Raw genomic sequence first — 13,076 nt, 5'->3', positions numbered from 1 at the left:
GTGGTGAGAGTGGGCATTCCTGTTTTGTTCCTATTCTTAGGGGCAATGGTTTTAGTTTTTGCTCATTGAGTATGATGTTGGCTGTAGGTTTGTCATATAAGGTTTTTATTATGTTGAGGTATGATCCTTCTATTCCCACTTTGCTGAGAGTTTTTATTAGGAAAGGGTATTGGAGTTTGTCAAATGCCTTTTCTGCATCAATTGATATGATTATGTGATTTTTGTCTCTCAATTTGTTTATGTGATGTATCACATTTACTGATTTGCGAATATTGTACCAGCCTTGCATCCCTGGAATAAATTCCACTTGGTTATGGTGTATGATCTTTCTAATGTAATGCTGGATCCGATTTGCTAGAATTTTGTTGAGGATTTTAGCATCTATGTTCATCAGGGATATTGGCCTATAATTCTCAGAAAAAGATAAATATCACATGATCTCACTCATTTGTGGAATATAATGAACAACATAAACTGATGAACAAAAATAGAACCAGAGTCATAGAAACATCAAACAGACTGTACAACCTATGAGGGAAGAGAAGGGGTGAAGGGATAAGAGATCAACTAAAGGAAGTGTATGCATGCATCAGAGCATAAAAAATGGACACAGACACTAGGGGGGTGAGGACATGTGCTGGGGGTTGGGGGTTGGGGGTGGCCGGGGAGAGGTCAATAGGGGGAAAAAGGAGACTTATGTAATACTTTAAACAATAAAGAAAAAAAGATATTTGGAAAAAATGAAATTACCACAAAGAAACACTGTCATTGGACAGAAAAAGAATCCCACTGTGTTAATAAATAATAAGTGAACAAAGAAATAAATGCCTAGTTCTGGACATGGTGTACTCTGCTGAGGATCCTGATTTGTTTCCAAAGCTTCGGGTATTGGACAAATGCTCCAAGGCACAGGATATTTGACTAGTCCTTGCAGCAGTTGATCTGGTTTAGATGGTTTTAGAGGATGCGCACATTAAGTTCAGCTTCCTCCCCACCAGAGAGTGTTGGGAACTAGGCTCCTTGATTCTAGGAGCTTGATTTTATTTTGTAGATAAGGTTGAGACTTGAGATTAACTTAGATTGCTTGTAGGCCTATCTATTGCAGTGTCCTTCACATACATTTTCCATTCAACAGGTGTTGACTATTCTCTGGAGTCTTACAACCATTCTGGGATGCTGACAAAAACAAAACAAAACCTGAGACTGGTTCTCTCTTACATCACTATTTCGTTTTTTCTCCTTTCAGGTTTGAAAATGATAGCCAACCTTTATTAAGTTACAAGTAGGACACAAAAGAAAGACAATGCAGATGTTCTTATTGCACTCAAAATCCCTGGTCTTATTGCCATCTAGGCATGTAAGAGTGGATTATCATCAGTATGTCCCTGAAAAGACACTCATGAAGCTCTAAATGCCTGATATGTCCACAGTCCCCTTCTGAGGAAAGGGGCCACTAAGAGTTCTTGCTTCATGAAGTTGCTTTATCTCATGCATAAAATATATATTAAACAAAAGCAATGCTGTCCCGGGCACTGGTTAACATTTATTGAAGAGGTAGGGCATGAATGTTTTTTTTTTTGTAAGCGCTAATGCATTCAATTCCTACACCAACTCTACAAACTATTACCTTATTTTAAATACTAGAAAGCTGAAGCACATAGAGATGTTACAATATCCATGTATACAGCAAATAAATAGGGGGCCTGAGACTTAAAGCCATACAATGCAAATACAGAGCCTGCATTCTTAACCACTATGCTGTATTGGGTAGGAAAAGACTCCACATACATGGACTAGGCATAAAGAGACAATATAACATAGAGGTTGAAAGCATACATTCAGGAATGAAATGCCTGAATTTACATAAGGCTCCTTCTATGTGACCTTGGGCAAGTTTTTCAATCATCCAGTGCTCAGTTTCTTCATCAGTATGATGGAATAATAATAGTACCTACCTTATACAACTGGTGTTAGATTAAATGAACACATTATTGTAAAGCTCTTAGAACTTTTTGTCTTATATAGTGAACTATAATAAGCACTATAGAAGCATTGGCTATCCTTGTTTCTTTTTTTTTTCATTATTTCAAATTTTATTGGGGTGACATTAGTCTACATGAACATATAGGTTGCATGTGTAGATTACTAATTTACAAAATCTGTATATAGGACCATGTGCCCACCACCCAAAGTCAAATCTTCTCCTGTCATCTCATACTAGGACCCCTTTCTTCCCCTACCCCCCTTCCTCTGGCAACCACCACACTGCTGTTTGTGTACACTCAGTTTTACATACAGAGAAAGCTAAGAACTATATGATTTAACTTGTTATTGTTTCTTTTGGAAGGAGATGCAATTATATCATCTCTCTTGAGAAATGTGAATAGCATGTGTCCACAGTAATGGTGGATCATTTAAGCTCAGGTTTTCTTCTGCACAATACTGAGCTATCCCTTTGGTCATCCATGTGGCTATGAATACATCTCACTTTATGAACCGCTGAGATTTATACTGACTGCATATATGCTCAGATAGTTTCTCTTGCTTTTGTGTCTCCAGATGTGACTCTTACAATAAACTCCCTTTGTGAATTCTAGCTCTGTGTATCTCTTCTGTACAACATACCAGAGACTGTTTAGTCACCTAATAATGTCACTATAGATATTCTAACTTAATGTAAACATGTAAATTAAATATATGTTTAAATGCGTGGGTACACACACACACACACTTCATTTCTATAAACACTCTAACATTTTTTCATCATACTATTCAATTTTTACTTTTATTCTCATCCCGTTTTTTTTCTAGTACCCTCCAAGCCTTCCTGTATGTTTTCTTACTTCTCTGTTACTTTTATTTGACTCTCACTTTGGAAAGGTGAGTTTTGATATCTGGCATTGATATTAAAGTGAATTTATGTCCAGTTATAAAGCTAATTGAGACCCAAAATATGAACACATAAAGCATCATATTTTCATCCATTCATTACACCTTTCAATTTATTTTATCTGTCATTAAAAATCATTATGATGTCAGCATCAGAAAGCATCTGATTTTGTTTCCTAACAAAATTTAATGCATAGTCTGTGATTTATTTTTCACTGACATTACTGTATTAGTGTGAATTGTTGATAAACTAATTTACAATGGTAGACAAGGTCAAGGCTGGCCCTTAGGCTGATTCATCAGAGTTCATATATTTGCTAACAGGCTGGGAAGTGAAGCCTTTGAAAATATAATGAATTTACAGTGTCTACCCATTATATCACACCAGGTGATTAGTTAAACTATTCTTTGTATATTTACATTCTTTTATATTGCATTTCAGTAGCATATGATTAGACTGGCGTTACATCAATAGAACAAATGCCAAATGTTTAACTATTTTGAGAATAAATACAATCATATTCCACAATTTATTTTACTGTTAGTTTGTTGCAATGCCTGGCATTCAATTTATACATTAATTTCAAATTACCCCCCAAAATAACACACACAATGTTAGAGTTGAAAGTAAACCTTAGAAATTATGTTGTTCAACTTCACTTTATAGATAGGAAAATGAAATGGCAAGAGATGGGAAATACTGGCTCACTGTAACAGAGCTAGTTTAAAACTGGGCTTGCACTAGTCCTCCCTGATACTTTTTATTTGATAAAGCCTTTTCATTAGATACCATATCATAAGAAATTATGATATTTGTTTTGCATCTATGAATAATAATTATTAATACCTGAATGCATTTCCTAGAAGACATTTTTATAAGTATTTAATAAACTTAAACAATACTTTATATCCATTGCTTTTGGGAATCAAAATGAAAGATACATACACTAGGATGATAAAAACACCGATAACCATTGAGAGAATATATGGTAACACTCACATGGTAAGAGGCCAACCCTTATTATTCATTGTGTGTTGTATAAAGCTTACATAAAAAAAGGAATATAGTTCATAGGAATAAATCTAAAATCATATGATTTACTCATACCAAAATATATTTAGATAACTGTTATAAGTTTAGTTTAACATCATGGTTTAACTATTCAACACACCACATTTCAGTCATAGTAGGAATATCTTGAATTATTTTTCATCAGATTTTTATACATGTCACAAGTATTTCCCTAAATTTATTTCTATCTCAACAGTTTCTTTAAATGTATTATGTTCATATTTTAGTGGCAATGTCAGCTCTTGTTTCTCAGTTGGGCAAAGAAAGAATTCAGAATCAAGAACTCTAGGGCAAGAGGAAGTTTATTTAGCATGCAAAGCAAAAGTATACTCAAAGATAAGATTTGAGTGGGCTGCTCAAAGAGTTGCCAGTCACTGAAGCAGAAGTGAGCAAGCTGGGCTGCAGAGACTCAGGAAACAAGTTACGGAGGCACAAGAAGGGCCTTGGAGACAGGTTCAGGGGATTAGCCCTGGACGAGCTGCCACTCCCCACTGCTCCCCTGGTTTTAAGTCTCGTGGGGACCCTTAGAGCTTAGGAGAAAGAAATCAAGGATACACACCTGAAGAAAGAAGGCACAGGTGTACTCTAGAAAGAAAGAATGTGCTGAGTCCTTTAACTTAAGGGTCTTTGTTTTCTAAAGTGAGGAATTTTAGGGGAGGCCTGAGGGAGGATATCAATAGAATATTCATCATCTTTTCAGGAGTGTCCTTTAGTATACTGATTCCATCAAAATGAGCATATGGGGTCAGAGTTGTGGTCTCTACTGATTGGTCAGTGCTAGGGTAGGGGGGCATTGGTCACTGGATCTGGTCTTAATGCCAGCCATGGTGTCACTTAGTCTGGTTTTGCTGCTTTTGTGGACCTGGACCTGAAACACAACTGAGGCCTAAATGTTGTTTCTCATTTGACCAAAATTCTGTCTCTGTGGTCAATAGGCCTGAGGCGTTGTTCCTGAGATTATTTGATGCTTAGGAAAACCTCACTGTCTTAAGGGTTTAATGGTTAAGGGAGTGGTTGTGCTAGTGGGACAATCATTTTGCTTTCAGACTAATAGAGGAGATAAAAAAGGTAAACCTTAGAGATAAGGTAAATGTACAGAACAAAGTAATAACAACAACAACAACAACAAAAATCAAACAAATCAAAGCCACACTTGGATTAGCTTAAGTACCTGAAGGGAAAAATGTATTGGTATAATGAGATTCAATAATAGTTCGATTACAGTAAATCTTGTGAAGTGCCAGTTAAAGGCTTGAAAACAAATATATCAAATTCAAAAAATAGTTTTTCAGAGTCAATTAAAGGTATTAACAAGCAATTATATATCTACATAGAAATCCAAAATCAAATAAAATTGGCTTAGTTATGCATATATCAGCTAATTAACCAGATGCATTGCAAAAATAAGATAATTTCATATTTGCATCATAGAAGTAAATAAAATTGTTAAACCAATTTCATCTAAATAGAGGATAAAGTGAAGTTTGCAAACATGAAAATTTAATAGCTGATATAAAACATTTATAAAATGTGAGGAGATCATACAAAACAGGAAAATACATTGCCTTAAATATCCTTCAAAACAATCTTACAAATGTCTTAATAATGTGCTAAAACAACAAAAGCACTAAGTGCTTTTTAACAGTCACCTTTATCCAGTGTTTTTTTCTGATTTTCTATATTGATAATGTAAAAATTGAACTAAAGAAAAAATTTCTTGCATATATTGTGCAGTGTTTGCAAGTTAGATCCTCAAAAATAATGGGTATGCCATGTTTCTATGTTTTATTTGTCATATTGTCCAAAGAAAAACTGTCAACATACTAAATTTTGTCCTGTTTTCTTATCCTTTGCAAAAACAAAACAAAACACTCCAAAACCCTAGCAACTTTGCAACATTCATCTTTCAAGAAGCATATAACACAAAGAGTAAAGCCCACTATGGGCTTGGTATCTGTGGGAGAGCAGACACAAGAGCATTAATAGAGGGAGAACCCAAGTTGTATTTATTGCTTTTTAACCAAATGCTTCTGCTATAGGTCATATATTACTACTACTAATAAAGATAATAATGATTAGAGTTGGCCTTTACCAAATCAAGTATGCCTCTCAGGACTTTAAATATAGTATTAGGATTTTATTATTTCTCTTAGGGTGTCATACAATTTCCTGACTGGAACTACTCATGGTGCTTACAGAAATCCCTGACTGTATCAATATTAATCAAAAAATTCTACCTAATATTTTGTTTTGGAAGACTCAACTTTGGCTACTGCCTGTTTTGTCCACTACCAATATGTAAACTTTCTTTTGCCCATTATTCATCATAATCTTTATCAACCTGAATGTACCTTGGCCTAACTCCAGTAGAGATAGGCCAAGGTACATTCCTGGTTCAGATAATCTGGCACCCTGAACCTTTTAAGAAATTAATAATGTTGAAGACACATATTTTTTTAAAAGTTATTATATGACCATACAATAAAATTGTAAGTGCTGGAATAACCTTCCTCAATCATAATTGATTCATCCAAAATAATGTAAACAGATAATCAATTAAAAACTCACCATGAAAACATATGCAATTAGCATGTGCTTCCAAATAATGATATGAAAAATATGTACTTTTTACAATAATGCTAAATAAATATACAATATTTTAGTCCCATTTCTACATCTTCCCTGAGTTTTACAATTAGTATAAAGTATTATCTCTACATATAAAAGCCTAGCCGACTGGCTGACCAACTGGCCAGCTGGTAGCTATAATGTGCACTGACAATCCAGGGGGCAGATGCTCAACGCAGCAGTGGAAACCACAGGCATGGAAACATGGAACAGACTGAGGGAAGTGGGTAAGGGGGAGGATGGGAAGAGATTAACCAAAGATCTTATATGCATACTAGAGGCCCGGTGCACGGATCCATGGACCAGTGGGGTCCCTCGGCCTGGCCTGCAGAAATCGGGCCGAAACCGGCTCTCCAGCATCCCCCAAGGGGTCCCAGATTGCAAGAGGGTGCACTGAGCCTCTAGTAAATATATAAAGGAGTATACTCATCTGGATATTATACATATATTTTTAAAATACATTTTTATTGATATCAAATAGGAAGGAGAGGGAGAAAGAAATAGAAACATCAATGATGAGAGAGAATCATTGATCCGCTGCCTCCTGAACTCCCCATACTGGGGATCGAGCCTGCAATCCTGACATGTGTCCTGCCTGGGAATTGAACTGTGACCTCCTGGTTCATAGGTCAACACAACCACTGAGACATGTTGGCCGGGCAGATATTACATTTTCATTTTGTATACATACTAGAGGCCTGGTGCACGAAATTAGTGTACAGGTGCAGTCCCTAGGCCTGGCCAGGAATCGAAGCACGAGCACCTGGCATGGAAGGGCAGGTTCCACCTGACCTCTGGCCCTGGGAAGCACCTGGGTCCTGGGCCCCCACGTGCCCCCCTCCTCCTGAGTCATCAGGCCCCCGCACAGCTCCCTGAGCTCCTGGAAGCCAGGCAATGGCCCCACCCCCTGCCACCGCCACTGGTTGCTGTTTGCGGGGCAATCAGTGGGACAATCAGGCCCCGCTCACACCCACCTTGGCCTGGTGCTGCCTGCCTGCCTGCTCCACCATCCCGCTGCGGTCCCACTCTTGTCAGGGCCCATTGGGGATGGCAGTGCTTCCACTGCTGCCCACTGCCAGCGCCGCATTGCCGACACCCGCCATGTTCCATACAGTCCCCTGGTGGTCAGCACACAACATAGCGAGTGTCAAACTCCCAGTCCAGGGGACAATTTGCATATTAGGCTTTTATTATATAGGATGAGGGGTATACAAACATATATTTGTGTGTGTGTGTGTGCACATGTGCATGTGTAAGATGTACTTAAGATTTCAGGAGCTGTTTTTCTTCTACATTTTTCATTCATATGATTTATTTACATATATCTAAGAGTCTCATAAAAATAAATTAAAAATCAAATAAAGTTAGTTGATTCATACTTTTAAAGAAGACTTTAACCTTGACACCCCAGCACAATCTCTGTTTGATATTTCTCTTTATAAATTCTGCTGTAAAACCTAACCATGTGTATCTTAAAGACAAAACGAAACAAAACAAAACACAACTGCATGAGTAATTCTGGTACACAGCCCCCACTAAGAAGATCCTCAAATCAAATTGCGAGTTGTAGCAAGTCTTTCTTACTCTCTTCTAGAAGGTCTGAAAGGCTTTGGGAATCACATGTGATTCATAGTGTAGCATGAATGCTTTTCTTTCTGGAAATGTTTCAAAGTAAAACTAATGGAAGAGTTTTCCTCTCTGAGAAAAGAGTGGTCCTTATGACCTTCAGTACATTAGAAACCATGGGTTCTTTAACTTATTTCTTAATGCAGTAATGGGAGAAATGAAAGATGGTAACTATAGCAGTTATTAGCGCTACCTGTCCACTATTTCCTTTTTTCTCTCTCCCTAAGGGAATGGTAGGATTGAATCTTCCTTACCTTTAAATGTGACTCTGTGACTTGCTCCAGCCAATGGTAGGTGAGAAGTGAAGCATGCCATATCCAAGCCGGAAGTTTGAAGAGTCAGTGCACTTGTAACATGTACTGTTCCTTTTGCCTTTGGCAGTGGTGAGCCCCGTGATGGTGACCACTGTGTCAGCATTAGGCCCAGACTCGGAACATGACGACACAGAGCAGAGCCCTGAAGCGGGCCTGAGATGGACATGAGCATGTCTGAAAAACAAATCATTTTTTCAATCCCTTGAGCTTTTAATAATTAGTTATTACTATAGCATAAATTAGCATACCCTAACAGTTAATTTACTGTTTATTATTAGTTTACTATTAGTTGATTATTAGTTTATTAATTTACTGTTGATTATTAGTTTACTATTTTCATCTTGGCTTCAGTTAACTGAAGCCAAGATGAAAATAGTAAACTAATAATCATGGAAGCAAACCATATTTTAGCATCACCATAACAAGAGTGTTACAATTGTATGCAACAGTTTTCTTCATTTTGAAATTCTTATCTTGTCCCACTCACATGTTAAATTCTTTACATATATCAGATTTAATCCTCGCAATGACTATTTCAGTCCCATTTTTACAGCAGAGGAAGCAGAGGCTTACATTCCCTCAACCTCATACAGCTCATAAGTGGCAGAAATAGATACCAAATACAGATTTTTTTTAAATTATGAAGATTCTACCTTTAAACATTATGTGATTCATTGCTTCTTGTACATTGCCAAAAATTAGCGAGTCACATTAACTAGGCAATCATTGAATGCCACTAAGTTACTGTTTTATCCCCATGTATAAAGAAACACAAGAGTGAGAGGTGAGAAAGTGGTGGATGATAACAAAATGAATAAGACATTAAGTCTCATAATCACCAAGCTGAAGGTCTCAGAACGTGTGGCAAGGAAATTAGATCGAGAGGCATGTCTATGCACCAGCAGTGAACAGGAAGGGAAGTACTACTGGAGGAAGACATTGACCTATATCAGAGAAGACTGGTCACAGAAGTGATGAAAACTATAGGTGAATACTGCGTGAGCCTAGGAACTGTTAGGACCCCTGAGTAAAAAATGGCCAAATGAAGAATTATGAGCATTCACACAGGTTATTTTTCAGTCATTGCTGTTAAGAGTCCAATCAGGAGACAGTATTCCGGATGATCCCTGAACTAAATTTACACTGTGGAGAGCGTATTCAAATGCAAAGGGATTTTGTGTCTTTTTTGTACTTCTGAAGTTCTATAACAAGATTTATGAATTCCTTTTAGTTATTTCTTATGTTTTATTTATAACAAGGTACTAAGAATATGGGTGGCAAATGACTTTAAAAATAATAGCCTTTTAGTAAATATGTTATATTTTGAAATTAATAGAAAATTCTAAAAAGTAAATAGGAAATTTCAAAGTCTGATAGTGAGCATGTTGAATATTTCAGATAGTAGACTGAAAGCAAATTATATATGTTTTTTCATTTTTGTTAAATTTGTTGGGGTGACCTTGGTTAATAAGATTATATAGGTTTCAGGTGTACCATTCTGTAATACATCACCATATTGTATTGTGTGTTCACCACCCCAAGTAGTCTCCTCCCATCACCGTTCATTCCCTCTGTACCTTCTTTTACCTCCTTCTCCCCGCCTTTCCCTCTGGTAATCACCATACTGCTGTCTGTGTCTATGAGGTTTTCTGTTTGTTTGTTTTTTCAGTGTGTGGTTCCTTCTTTTGTGTGTTTTTGTTTTTGTTTTTTTGCTTAATCCCTTCACCTTTTTTACCCAGCTCAACAACTTATATTTCTTAGGATATACTTCTGAAGCTTGAAATGTTAAAAAAATGGGAGAATCCAAACTTTGTTTCATTTGTTTGAGTCCTCTGGAAACTAGATTGCAATATGTGATTGTATACGCATTTTCATCCATAATGTTTCGGAGACTTGTATATTGATGCATTTAAAGTACAATGAAATAATCTCTATTTTTATATATTGGCTTTTTAAAACTATAACTTAGAAATGATCTATAGGTTACCTAATATAGTTAGCAAAGCAAATATGAAAATTTTAAATTTTCTTAGTTCAAAGCACAAAATTGTAATGGACAATGAATCCAAATTATCAAATATTTCCTCTAACATTTTTGCTCAATATATTTAACTATTAGAGATTTATCAAGTATACACTTTATTCCAAAAAAAAAAAAACAAGGATTATGGAAATGTACAAATAGTCAAATGTTTATTTAAAGATGATTTTCTTGAATGTCTTTTAAATAGGAAATAATTATACTTAAATTGTTATCCATTTTATAAATCTCATTTTCTGTTTGAATCTGTAATGATGTGGGCTATTATCATATTAAAAGAAACACTGTGGACCATTACACAAAGCTTTAGAGTTAAAAACTAAAGCTAAACTTCTTTATTATAACTTTTTGGCTAAAGACTTGTCATCCTATCTAATAAAAGAGTAACATGCAAATTAACCATCACTCTGCTACACCCACAAGCCATGCCCACAAGCCACGCCCACCAGCCAATCAGGAGCAAATATGCAAATAAACCCAACTAAGATGGCTACGGCCACAGAGAGCAGGAGGGAGGCTTGGGTTTCCCCGGCGATGGAGGAAGCCAAGCTTTCCGCCTGCCCTTGCTGGCCTAGGCCTCCACTCAAGGCTACAAAGTTTCAATGATAGAAGATACATAAATCCAAACAGAAATGGCGGCAGCCACGGAGCTGGAAAGAGCAGGAGGCTAGGGTTGCCCGCGGTGATGGAGGAAGCCAAGCTTTCTGCACACCCTGGCCGGCCCAGGCCTCACTTAAGACTACAAAGTTTCAATTATAGAAGATACATAAATCCCAATAGAAATGGCTGCTGCCACGGAGCAAGCAGAAGGCTTGGCTCCACTCCAGGCTACAAAGTTTCAATTGTAGAAGATAAATAAACCCCAGATACCAGGGCCTCCGCTTGGGTCGCCACGGGGTGTGGCCGGCCTGCAAACCACTACAGGCCCCTCGCCCAGGCCGCCCCACGGGAACCCCCACCCTGATCTGGGACACCCTTCAGGGCAAACCAGCTGGCCCACACCCGAGCACCAGGCCTCTATCCTATCTAATAAAAGAGTAATATGCAGATTGACCATCACTCCAACACACAAGATGGCTGCCCCCACGTGGTCAAAGATCCTGCCCCCATGTGGACACAAGATGGCCACCACAAGATGGCCAGCAGGGGAGGGCAGTTGTGGGCAATCAGGCCAGCAGGGGAGGGCAGTTGGGAGGGATCAGGCCTGCAAGGGAGGGCAGTTGTGGGCAATCAGGCCAGCAGGGGAGGGCAGTTGTGAGGGACCAGGCCGGCAAAGGAGGGCGGTTGGGGGCAATCAAGCCAGCAGGGGAGGGCAGTTAGGGGTGACCAAGCCGGCAGAGGAGGGAAGTTGGGGGTGACCGAGCCTGCAGGGAAAGGCAGTTGGGAGGGACCCAGGCCTGCAGGGGAGCACAGTTGGGGGGGAACAGGCCTGCAGGGGAGGGCAGTTAGGGGTGACCAGGCCTGCAGGGGAGGGCAGTTAGGGGTGACAAGCCGGCAGAGGAGGGCAGTTGGAGGGACCCAGGCCTGCAGGGGAGGGCAGTTAGGGGTGACCAGGCCTGCAGTGGAGGGCAGTTAGGGGAAAACAGGCTGGCAGGGGAGCAGTTAGGCATCAATCAGGCTGGCAGGGGAGTGGTTAGGGGGTGATCAGGCTGGCAGGCAGAAGCAGTTAGGGGCAATCAGGAAGGAGGCAGGCAAGCAGTTGGGAACCAGCAGACCTGGATTGTGAGTGGGATGTCCGACTGCCCATTTAGGCCCGATCCCACCAGAATTGAGCTTAAACGGGCAGTCGGACATCCCTCGAGGGGTCCCAGATTGGAGAGGGTGCAGGCTGGGCTGAGGGACACACACCCCCATGCACAAATTTCATGCACCAGGCCGCTAGTTGTTTATAATAGGAGTTACACAGTCATGTAAGTCTTAGGTGGTCTAGCATTTATTACTTGATAGTTTTCGTTTTCTTCACTATTTTTCTCTTGTCACTGGTAGAAGATCAAAATTGTGACTTTATTGAAAGAGGACACCAACCCCCTAAGCCAAACTTCCAAATGTCTTATATTCAGGTTCATGACCCTTTCTTCATGAACTCTTAGGAATTAGTAAAACTTCAAATTCATCATAGGCTGCTGATTTCCAGCATCTAAATGATTGTCTTTGTCAGTTGCAAATTCCTGGTCCAATCAGTGGTGACTAAGAAGGTCAGGATCACTGACACAAAGCATGGGTTATTGGGTACATGCTTATGCTCACATCTGCTCTGAGAAACTGACTCTTGGAGCTATGGCATTTGGACAACCATGAACTGGCTAGGCAAAAACATCACAAAGCAACAATTTTGGGTTTTTGGCCTTAAAATTAGTTCTTTATCCCATTCCATGTCCCATGAGTTTTTATCTAATATATTTTATAGTTATGAATGCTCTGCTTACTTTATCACTAGTACTATTTCCAGCTCATTTAAGATTTCCCAAATATGCCCTCAGACCACAATATAATAAACTCCGTAGCT

This window comes from Plecotus auritus (assembly GCF_963455305.1).
Source record: "Plecotus auritus genome assembly, chromosome: 7".
NCBI lineage: Eukaryota > Metazoa > Chordata > Mammalia > Chiroptera > Vespertilionidae > Plecotus > Plecotus auritus.
This window is presented reverse-complemented; position numbering follows the sequence as displayed.